Below are 12,453 nucleotides of genomic sequence, written 5' to 3' on the forward strand. Positions count from 1 at the left end.
GCTTTTGATCTGTTTTCCATTCAAAGACGTTGGTTGAGACCCGGCTCTCACAAAACGTTTAGTAGGACACGAACTTTTGTCAGCGGGTAAACTTCAGGAATTGGGAAACAGAAGTTAAATTTTAGGGAAGCAAGTAAGGCTCTTGATGGCCTGCACGTAACCACATCCTCTTCATAATAGCAGGCTAGGAGCACGTGTCTCGTGTCTTTCGCAATGATGCGGTAGGTGTTCGTAATGTTTATCTGACGCAAAACAAGGCATAATCGACATATGAACCAAGCCAATGAGCGTACGACCCGCTAGAGGAAGTTTTCCTAATACAATGTACCCATTCGCTGCCAAGGGGAACTCATCCTTTCTCGCGTTCATGTAGCGGTTGCATTACACCTTAAAAATTTACACTTATCAATATATGGAGATGACGTAAACCTCTGCAGAATAACAATAAACATGTGATTCGATCTGGAGCTACGTTTGCCCTGCCTGCAAGATGCTCTGTGACTGAGTTCGTCAAAAAGCATTGAACTCTCAGATGCCAGGTGCAGCCCAAGCCCACATGATAGCTTCTTCAGAGGCATGCTGGGGGTGGCCTGGAACATGCTCTTTTCTCTTTTGTCAACTTTCTGATTGCACCTATTTTCAGAGCTCCGTGCGGGTCATTCAGTGATTATTATTTCTAATACCCAAGGCCTCAACCTGTGAGCGTATGTAGAGTCGTTTTATTTCTCACGGTTCATAAGTATGACAGAATCTGGCACCTCGAACGTGACTCTGTACAAGGGAAACAAAGAGCTACACATCAGCGCTGCCACAAAAATAAAAACTGACGCAAAAGCCCCTGAATCTTTTTTTGGAGGTAGTGCTAATTATTTTTGTGTCCTATTTCGCTCCAAGATACAAGCCAGGTTTTTCAGGACTTGGAACGCTTATGAATTTCATTCCTGAAAGAAGTTAGAATATTATTTATTCCTTATCGCAGTTACTTGGAACAAGACAAATGATTCTTGAAACCAGTAATAGGGCAGATTAGTTCCCGCAAGATTCGTTTATTTATTTATTAATTTTACCCTCAAGGCGTGAGCATTACAGAGGGGGAAGTGGTTGCATGAAATATAAAAAAAACACAGACACAAATACACAGGAAATACAATCAGTGTAGATTAGAAAAAAATATGTTCCAAGGCTTTTTTTAAAAAAGGACGTGATCTATGATCGAGACTACGGGTGCAGCCAGGTGGTTCTAGTCAAAGGATGCAGACGGTATGAAGGAATGGTGAAACACGTTGGTGCGAGCATATGGGATGCCAACTTTGTGTTGATGGTCAAGTCTAGGTGAAACGTAAAGAGGAGGTATAATTAGCTTATCACGCAGCGTCTCATTAGTGAAATCAATTTTATGAAACAAACTTAGACGTCTACTTTTCTACTGGTAGATAATTCAGGGAGAGAAAGATTAGACTTCATTGTGATTACACTGGCTGTCCGATGGTAATTGGAAAATATAAATCTAACAGAACGATTTTGGACGGCTTCAATTTAGATCAACTAGTACAGACTGACCAGTTGTCGAGTTATAAACATTTTAAGTAGCCGAGGCGCAAACTGACCTTTCTCTCGCCTTTCGGAGGTGTCATGTTCGGCTCCTTTCTACATTTAGCCTTTTTTGGTGTATCCCTTTGACAATATTTGTCAAAGTTTGACCTGCTCTTCTGCGTGACCTATTTGAGATATCGTAATATTCTTAGTATTTTCAGAAAGCTAAGAGTATACTCTTTTTATTGATAGCCAATTTAATAATGTGTGTAAAAGAAAAAGGGCAGTGTAGTCTTGTAGATCAAGAATTATTTCAAAATTTTTGCAGATTGGAGGTCGGCTTTCTAAAAAACGCCCCACATTTATTTGAATGTTTTTGTCTCTCTAGCTAGCTATTGCAGTGCTTTATGAGGTAATCTAAATAAAAAATGTAATATTTTGTTTGTATGGCAGCTGTAAACGCTTGAAGTCGGATTTTGTTTGACTGTTTTGTCGGTAAATCAACTTCCTCGCAAAAATACGATAATTCAAAACTGGCGCCTCTTATTCTTTTAATAGATACCCGGGACCACACTTATTCTGAGATAAATAATTTAACACGATTATTTATATGAATTATATTTAGAAAATTTGCCATTATGACGTTTTAGGACGACATTTCTAAAAGTTTATCAGCTCTTCCGTGTGACCCATATATGAGGTGTCTTAACATATTTACTATTTAGTATTTTCAGAAAGCTTATAGTATAATTCTTCTAATGATAGGCAGTATTTTCTCGTAAAGCAAGGACTATTTCAGACGTTTTGCGAACCGGAGGTCGATTTTCTAAAGAGCGCACCTTTTATTTGGCTAATTGGTTTTATCTAGATGCGTATTGCAGTGCTTTCTAAAGCAAAAGAGAACAGAAAATGTAACATTTTGTTTGTATGGCGGCTATCAAAGCTTAAATTTTGAGTTTTGTTCACTTGTCACTTAGTAATACGAGTGACTCACAACGCCTCCGAACTTTTTAGTAGCTACCTGTAAATTCGTTTAATAAAAGAGGATGCAAACCCCGAAATATTCTGAGAAAGCTTCTAGGTAATAATATCTTTAATGTTTTTTTTTTAATTGTCAAAACGCCTTTCTACAACAATATATGACGAAATTTAGCAAGCTGTGCTGTGTGAGCTATTTAATATATTTGTATAATGCTTACATCACCGTAAAGCTTCAATTAAGCTCTTTCTTGTGGGTATAATTTGAATATTTTGCACGAAAGATAAATGCGGAACATTTGCCCAAAAACAAACATTTAGAAAAACTTGCCAGCTTGAGGTCGATTTTATTTTTTTTCATGTTTTATTCAAAGTTAGGTAATATAGTACCCTGTCAGCAACTACCGACGGAGATTGTAATATATTGTTTGTATGGCCGCTATTAGGACTCGAATCTCGTGCTATGAGAGTTTACACAAGCACTTCGCATAGATGCTCAGCTGAGCGAAAGTTGGATTTATGTAAGGCTTTATGCTTAATGTTAGTACTTACCTCAATATCTGAGCGTAAAAGACAGTGAAGCAACAATATTTATCCAAACAATATTTATTTGCAATGGGGTGATTTGCAAGGCGTGTGAGCTTCGCCCTATGCATTGACGGAGAAGATACGCAACATCTAGACTCTCGGACAAACTTAAGCCAAGAGGAAAAAGCCTAAGTAACCCGTCATGAATTACTGAAGATATAAATAAAACCTAAACACATGTCTAACACATTTGAAGCCTTACAGGCTACGATATGCTCGTTTTTTTACGAAAGAGTCCGTATGCTCACAAAACAAACCGAACTTCCTAAGCGTCCGATACTAAATTGTATATATGTATATGCAGTTCATATCTGCTCGACATGAGAAAATATGATTATTACATATCAAGTTCGGTATTTTAAACTTAAAGCCGAAAGCAAAAGGCCCCAGCGGGATTTTCTAACGATCCGCATTCCCCCGTATTGGGAGGAAGTAACCGCTGGGGGGGGGGGGGGGGGGGGGGTGCCCACACTCGTGGATACGAACTTCTAAGTAACTTTTTTTAAGTGCACTACTCGAAATTTCATTAATGTTTATGGTTGGATATGGAGGCAACTGCTAACGATAAATAGAAAACCTTACATAGGTCAAAATTCTGCTCAGCAGAGCGCCCATGGGAAGTCCCATTCAAAAAGCTCATAGCACAATATTCGAGTGTTAGTAGCGGCCATACAAACAATAGATTACAGTTTCTGTTGGTATTCCCCGAAAGACTATTATATTACCTAACTGCGAATAAAAGTTGAAAGAAATAAAAGGTGTTGTTTTAGAAAATCGACTCCAAACTTGCAAGTTTTTTGAAATATTCGTTTTTCAGGCAGATGTTTGGATTATATATTTAGCGCAAAACAGTGAATTTATAGTTAGAAGGAAGAACTTAATTGGAGCTTTACGGTGATGTAAAGATCATGAAGATATGTTGATTAGGTCACACCCCACAGCCTGCTGAACTTCGTCAAATATCGTCGCAGAACTTCGGTGTGACAATTCAAGAAAAAAAAAAACATTAAGGATTTTATGACCTAGAAGCTTAATTAGCATTAAAAAGTATATCTGGAGAGTGTTCACAAAAAGTTGTACTGGTGTAGCATAAGAAGTAGGGAAAAGGGATGGAGTGAAATATGGCCCCCCGATAAGCTGAAAAAACGTCAGTTTCTACGTTGGCCGCTTCAGCGGCCCATAACTTGAAAATAAAAAAATCCGACGAACACGCCGTTTGCGTTTTATTTTATTATAGGAATTTCCCGAGGACATAAATTTTTCGCAAAAATTAAAAATTCGACCCAAAACTCGAGCCTAAGCTTAGTGAAATCATCTGTATATACCTAACTTTTTATCTTCAAACACTGCTTCTAGCCTCGTTGTAAAAGCAATCTGTTAAAAATAATCCCGTCTAATGCATTCCAGTAAGTCTTGTGCGTGATGCTTAAAAGTAACACGATGCATTCTATAATGTAGGAAATATTGTCACGAATTGAGGCGACGAGAAGCCAAACAGTGAACTGAAGGATAAAGGTTTAATTGGCGAACTTGTGCCAAACAAAATAAGTAACGAAAAAGCGTCGAGGCAGCAGAAAAGCGGGCGGCGATTCGGCGGCACTACAGAGCGCTAGCGAGACTGGGACTGACTCGACAAGGTCGCGGGAGCCGCTTATCTACCCTGCGTCACTATCTCGAAAGTTCGGCAAAGAAGGTTCGAGCGTCGCGCGCTCGGGGCGAGGATGAACTGGCACTTTCGAGAATAACAAAGCAGAAGGAAAGTTACGTCTGCTGCGAGAATGACCGGGAATCTTCTAGAAGACCGTGACCGAGCGTTGCCTTCTCGGCTCTGCGGGTGGCATTATCCCCCCTTTAAAAGTGCATCGCCCCGATGCAAAACGAAAGGAAAACGGAAATGGCTAAAACAATTACGGCGAAACAAAACAAACATGCAGTTTCAAAATCCTAACGCGCGTAGAACGGCTTGAGTCGAACTACGTGGACGACTTCGGGTCGTGGCTGGCGGCGTCCTGATGGGCGAGTTCCGTCGGGGAGCACCTCGTAGTTCAAGTGCCCAAGGCGGCGGATGACCTTGTAGGGTCCGAAGTAGCGTTTTAACAGTTTCTCGCTGAGGCCGCGGCGGCGAATGGGCGTCCACACCCATACCCTGTCTCCGGGCTGGAACTCCACGTCGCGGCGGCGAAGGTTGTACCGGCCAGCGTCCACACGTTGCTGGTCCTTTATTCGAAGACGGGCTAGCTGGCGTACTTCTTCTGCTCGTTGGGTGACCAGCTGGGCGTCGTCAGGGCCGCCATCCGTCGGGTCGTGGGGCAGCATGGCGTCGAGCATCGTCGTCACCTTTCTGCCGTGCACCAGCTGAAAGGGTGTAACGCCGGTAGTTTCTTGAATCGCCGTGTTGTACGCAAACGTGACGTAGGGCAGCACTTCATCCCACGTCTTGTGTTCCACGTCCACGTACATAGAAATCATGTCGGAGATGGTCTTGTTTAGTCTCTCCGTCAGCCCGTCAATCTGCAGGTGGTATGCCGTGGTCCGGCGGTGGTCGAGGTCTGCGTCGTCTGGGGGTCCATCGTTGACCTCGTTGGTTGCTTGATCTTGGTTGGCAGAAATCCGAGTTCCGGGTTAGCTCTTGGTTGCGGCGACTTTATCGGGTCTTGCTTGTGTCTTCGTTGGGTCTTCGTGGGCTTGGTGTTGGACTTGCACTGCGGGCCCTCGGAGGAGTACGGTGCAGGGACATGCGTTACCCCGCACCTCCACCAGAAATGTCACGAATTGAGGCGACGAGAAGCCAAACAGTGAACTGAAGGATAAAGGTTTAATTGGCGAACTTGTGCCAAACAAAATAAGTAACGAAAAAGCGTCGAGGCAGCAGAAAAGCGGGCGGCGATTCGGCGGCACTACAGAGCGCTAGCGAGACTGGGACTGACTCGACAAGGTCGCGGGAGCCGCTTATCTACCCTGCGTCACTATCTCGAAAGTTCGGCAAAGAAGGTTCGAGCGTCGCGCGCTCGGGGCGAGGATGAACTGGCACTTTCGAGAATAACAAAGCAGAAGGAAAGTTACGTCTGCTGCGAGAATGACCGGGAATCTTCTAGAAGACCGTGACCGAGCGTTGCCTTCTCGGCTCTGCGGGTGGCAATATATTGCTGCAGGTACCGATAGGTCACTCTACGGAATAAAACAAAAGACTGGTTTGCGAATGCAGTCACTTTGTCGTACACTTGTATAGGTTGATTCACATAAACGTTGCCATCAAATATTTTCTCCAGACAACAGCACAAAACATCGTTCGAAGGAAATATTTCATCACTAAAAGCAATCAATTGTTTCATACGTAATAAGCAATTACCTAAATCAAGAAACCGCAGACAACAAATGATTATGCACCTCTTAGACCACAACCTTTCGCATCTCCATGAAAGAAAGCATGAGCTATTCAGTTTCTTCGTACCTCCTCACCTACCTCGGTGACATTCTCGTTCGTTTTGGGGCTTTCCCCGATATAGAAGTATCAACTGCAACGAAGCGAATTATTAGTGTTCCCAGCCAAACACGCTCGATGTCGTATTGTCTTGTCAGCGCCACGTTCGAAAAGCCGGTTTCGCTCTCAGGTAGGCAAATAAGCTAAAAGTTGCACCGACAGGATGAACGCGTCACCTCGGTATCATCGCGCAGAAAAACGCGGTCCCAAGAAATAGGAGGAGCCGGCATCCATCGGCAGAAGCTCCGGGAAGATAACAGCTCACCCCTCGCAAGCTGAATCTATGATGTACAGAGAAAATCAAGAAAAAACTTTGCCCCGTCGCGTCGTTGGCAATCAAACTCGTGACATTCTGACACTCACCTCTCGACGATTGCAGGCCCTCCCCTCCTGTTCAACTTTCGTTCCTGCTTCGGATCGATCATCATTCCAGCATCATCCACGGAATTTGACTGCTGGATGTTTGCTTGGTCGCTGCAGGATAAACACAACTTCACATCTTTTCCCCCCGTCCCGTGCCACATTTATCTATGGCGTGCACTTTGATTCAGGCTCGATCTGGTGCTTCCGTATTTACCGAAAATCGGGGAAACTATCGGGAAACCCTTGAGAGAAATCCCTCGCCTATCTCTTCTCATCTCAAGGAGCCGAGTGCGCGACGTCGAGTATTTCGAATTCTCTCCCCGCGGCGCTGTTCCGTCTAAAAAAAAGAAAATGATGGGACTAGCAATAACAATCCCGCGACGGGAAACTGAATTTTGTCCCTAGCAATGGGGTTTGGTGCGCATAATACGTTGCAAAAAAAATTGCTTTTTTTTGTTTTTAGGTTTTAGGCGCTTTGATGAGTTGTTTTCTTTATGGATAACGAAATGTTGCCACGCGCGTCCCCGTGCAAACGCGCCCTTGGCCGAATCTTTATCGTACTTGGCTTCCACGCAAAGGACCAGGGTTTGAGGCCTGGTATCGGATGCACCTTCTTGTTATATTTGTAAATGTTTCATTTTGGAAAATTCGAGAACCTTGTTGGGCTTTTTCGAGGTTAGAATGTTCTTTAAGCCAAATCTTCTACGCCGATTGTTCCAGAAGCCCACGCGTGTTAATAGGGGTCACGCGTGTCGGAGTCAGTCTCGCCCCACCGCTCGATCCGGCTGTTTCGCCGAATTCGAAGCATGCGTGGCTCGGCTTCTATTTTGTTTTGCGCACAATTTCGCCCTATTAAACGTTTAGTTTCTCCAGCTATTCGCTGTCTCCTCATTTGTCATTCGTTACATATTCACAAATGATGAGACGGCAAATAACCGGAGAAACTAAACGCTTAAGGGGGCGAACAGTTGCCCAAAACAAAAGAGAAGAAGGTGAGCGTCGGCTGGCGTCGGTGTCGGCGAAACAGCAGGATGGAGCGCTGGGGCGAGACTGACTCCGGCGCGCCACGCGGACCCTCTTATGTAGTACATGCATGGGCTTCTGGAACCATCGGCGTAGAAGGTTCGGCACGTAGAACATTCTAAACTCGAATAAGCAACAGGGTTCTCGAATTTATCGAAATGCAACATTTCCAAAAATAACAAAAAAGTGCGTCCGCTACCAGGAATCTAACCTTGGCCCTTTCGCGTGGAATTCAAGCACGATAACGAGTCGGACACGGGCGCGCTTGCTCGGATTCGTGCGTGGCGATATTCACAACGACTATCGAAAACGGCAAATTGGCTGGCTGAGACGCGAGGAGAACTGACGTTGGTCTACCACAGCGCTTAAAAAAAAATAATTCAAGGAAAGATACAGTGAGGGGAAGCGTAGGATTTAGAAGCACCTCCATAGTGGTTCGCGAGATATAGCGCACACCAGCTCGGAGCACGTGAATCCAAAGCTTGCGTTGCAGAACCCAGTGATCCTGGGTTCAATCCCCACCTCTGCCCGTTTCGATCTGGATAAGCATCGCACCGGCGTGCGGTCGTGTATCACTTCTGCGTGGTGCACGTTAGAGACCCCATGGCTAGCGGTTGTACTGCACTGGCTAAAATGCTCATCCACAGATGAGACGCCAGACGCCCACTGAGGCAGGCTCACTTCTGGCTGTATAAACATGCATACAATTTGTGTTTGCGAGATGGTGACTGCAACTGCGTTCTTCTGTGGTGACGCAACAACTTTTTTATGTCTGGGATTTGTACTAAACAATCATTTAGATAAAAGAAAAGCTCTAAACTCTATAAAAATGTTTTCCTTTGTAAGAAAAATAATTATTTTTGCTGATACCATGCTCTAAATTTCTGGAATTTTCATAAAACCTACGTAGTTAAGAGAAAATTGTAAACAGACGGTCCCGTGCCACATAAATTTAGGCGGGAACCTAATTACTTATTAATATGCCCGACCTTATATTAAAGTACAAAGATTGGAAGACACCATTTTGAGTCTAAAAATAAGCTCTAAAAAGAGGAGAGTTTATGGGATTTTTTTTAGTCACCTTTTATATTAAATTTGGAAAGCCTTGTTTTGTTGCGTTTTAAATAAATGACCAATTTCCATGTTTCTGCAGAAACGACCATATTTAGAGCCATAAAAAGTAATTTGGACTGAAGTGCCGGAAGCAATCAAAATAGACGAAAGTTCAATTAATCTCATCTGTTCAACATATAAAAAGAACTAGAAAAGTGCGCCTTGTTGCTGAGAACTTTTTTTTTTTAGAGATAAGCCCCTCCGACCTTGCCTTTAGGCGCCCGCCTTGTAGGCGACGCACGCCACCGCAAGGTTATCAACGCTCTTCTGAAAGCACGTTTCATTTAATCGAAGTGGACGTTATCCTGACTTCCATGCATCCGTGTTCTTTTTACGTTACGCAGTGATACTGGAGACTTAATTTTACTCTACTTCTGCCCAGGTAACTGCCGACGAACTAGCGCAAGCCTCCACATTATCAATTGGTTCATAATGCTGAACGAGTTCGAGCATCTATCATAGGGTACATTATCGGTAGGTAAAATAATGACTGAAAATATTTGTTGAAGGCTTCTGCTTTTTACTGGTCATTGGTAATTGTTTCGTTCTTAACCACGACATCTGCTATACTTAGCTGATCATTGCCGCAGCGCCTCAGATATTTCCAAAACTGTTTGCTATTCCTTTTTATCCCGTCCTTTAGCCGTTGTAAGTAATCTTCTTTTGCTTGCCTTGCTGTAATATCATACTTCAACGGGAGTTATTTTAGCTTATCTAGGCTGTGTTCCGAGTTGTTCTTCTTATACAGCGCGTACACGCGATTGCGCTTCTTATCGGACGCAGCAGGCAACCGATGATGCATGGTTTCCCTCCTTTTAGCTTCGATGAGTCTATGCTAGGAACGTATTTTTCTGTTAAACTGCAATCGACCATTTAAACAACACCGATCCATCCTGCACAATCAGATGAAATGACTGTGTAGCTCGGAACACATCACTTCATAATCTTTGTTTTCGTAAAACTGAATTTTCTATTTGTACTAATATTTTTTTTCCTTTAACGGGCAAGCCGAAAGCTAAGGTTCGAAACAACAGCAATGAGGTCAAAAATACGAAGTTTAAAATCGTTTTTGTTTTTTTTTCAACAACAGTTGGGCAATTATAAAAGGACAAGTCAAGTAAGTTTGAGTTTCGTGTAGGTTCAAGTATATATTGCGTAAGAGCTAATCTGTCCACCAAGCACCTTAGATCAAAATTTAGTCGACTCGGAGATCTACATTAAGGGTTTTCATCACTTCATGCCATATCTGGTAAATTATTATCGCCACCACTTACGACGCAATCCATGCAAATGCTAAATACAAGGTCGTGAAGCGCCTCAATGGCAGCAGGACGTAAGTTAAGAGGTCTGTAGAACACTCCAACAGTGAAATGGTTATTATCGGTCAAGCCAACCCTACGCCACAGTGTTGTATTACGGTATTACCTGGAATATCTAGTCGATAGCTTCTCAAGGAGCTTCGCACCGGTATCAGGCCCCTTCCTCTCTGTGATGACCTATTTATCTATAGGCGTTAACCGAGCTAGAAAATACCATGTGGTTTGATATAGGACGACCTAACCAAGACTGTTCCAGGGACTATATCCGCTTGCACGGAGCTAATCATTCCGAACAGATCTTCCACTTTTACAGCGAAGCTGTTATACGCTACGGTCTGAGAAAAAATGCGTCCTCACATGTCGACAGAAAACACCCCTTTGGTTGTGGCAAGTATGAATAAATGAAAACAAAAAGAGGGGTCAACCAGCGTGCGTCAGCCTTCCTTGGAATTATTAGATAGTGAGGTCCTGATCCCTTGATATCATCTCTAGGCATCGTCCCTGAGGTCGTCCTAGAAGTCGTCCTTGAGGTCGCCCTCGAGGTCGTCCTAGGCGTCATCGTCGAGGTCGTCCTAGAAGTCGTCCTCGAGGTCGTCCGAGGTCGTCATAAGCCTCATCCTTGAGCTCGTCCTAGAAGTCATCCCTAATGTCGTCCGAGACGCCGTCCTCGAGGACGTCCTAGAAGTCGTCCTTGAGGCCGTTCTAGACGTCGTCCTCTAAGCGTCGTCCTCGAGGTCGTCCTTGAGGTCGTCCTAGAAGTCGTCCTTGAGGCCGTTCTAGACGTCGTCCTCTAAGCGTCGTCCTAGACGTCGTCCTTTAAGCGTCGTCCTCGAGGTCGTCCTTGAGGTCGTCCTAGAAGTCGTCCTTGAGGTCGTCCTAGACGTCGTCCTCTAAGCGTCGTCCTCGAGGTCGTCCTTGAGGTCGTCCTAGAAGTCGTCCTTGAGGTCGTCCTAGACGTCGTCCTCTAAGCGTCGTCCTCGAGGTCGTCCTTGAGGTCGTCCTAAAAGTCGTCCTTGAGGTCGTCCTAGACGTCGTCCTCTAAGCGTCGTCCTAGAAGTCGTCATTGAGGTCGTCCTAGACGTCGTCCTCTAAGCGTCGTTCTCGAGGTCGTCCTTGAGGTCGTCCTAGAAGTCGTCCTTGAGGTCGTCCTAGACGTCGTCCTCTAAGCGTCGTCCTCGAGGTCGTCCTTGAGGTCGTCCTAAAAGTCGTCCTTGAGGTCGTCCTAGACGTTGTCCTCTAAGCGTCGTCCTCAAGGTCGTCCTTGAGGTAGTCCTAGACGTCGTCCTCTAAGCGTCGTCCTCGAGGTCGTCCTTGAGGTCGTCCTAGAAGTCGTCCTTGAGGTCGTCCTAGACGTCGTCCTCTAAGCGTAGTCCTCGAGGTCGTCCTTGAGGTCGTCCTAGACGTCGTCCTCTAAGCGTCGTCCTCGAAATCGTCCTTGAGGTCGTCCTAGAAGTTGCCCTTGAGGTCGTCCTAGACGTCGTCCTCTAAGCGTCGTCCTCGAGGTCGTCCTTGAGGTCGTCCTAGAAGTCGTCCTTGAGGCCGTTCTAGACGTCGTCCTCTAAGCGTCGTCCTCGAGGTCGTCCTTGAGGTCGTCCTAGAAGTCGTCCTCTAAGCGTCGTCCTCGAGGTCGTCCTTGAGGTCGTCCTAGAAGTCGTCCTTGAGGTCGTCCTAGACGTCGTCCTCTAAGCGTCGTCCTCGAGATCGTCCTTGAGGTCGTCCTAGAAGTCGTCCTTGAGATCGTCCTAGACGTCGTCCTCTAAGCGTCGTCCTCGAGGTCGTCCTTGAGGTCGTCCTAGACGTCATCCTCTAAGTGTCGTTTTCAAGGTCGTCCTTGAGGTCGTCCTAGACGTCGTCCTTTAAGTGTCGTTCTCGAGGTCGTCTTTGAGGTCGCCCTAGACGTCGTCCTCTAAGCATCGTCCTCGAGGTCGTCCTTGAGGTCGTCCTAGAAGTCGTCCTTGAGGTCGTCCTAGACGTCGTTTTCTAAGCGTCATCCTCGAGGTCGTCCTTGAGGTCGTCCTAGAAGTCGTCCTTGAGATCGTCCTAGACGTCGTCCTC

Source organism: Ixodes scapularis, unplaced genomic scaffold (assembly GCF_016920785.2).
Source record: "Ixodes scapularis isolate PalLabHiFi unplaced genomic scaffold, ASM1692078v2 PGA_scaffold0__279_contigs__length_252992795, whole genome shotgun sequence".
NCBI lineage: Eukaryota > Metazoa > Arthropoda > Arachnida > Ixodida > Ixodidae > Ixodes > Ixodes scapularis.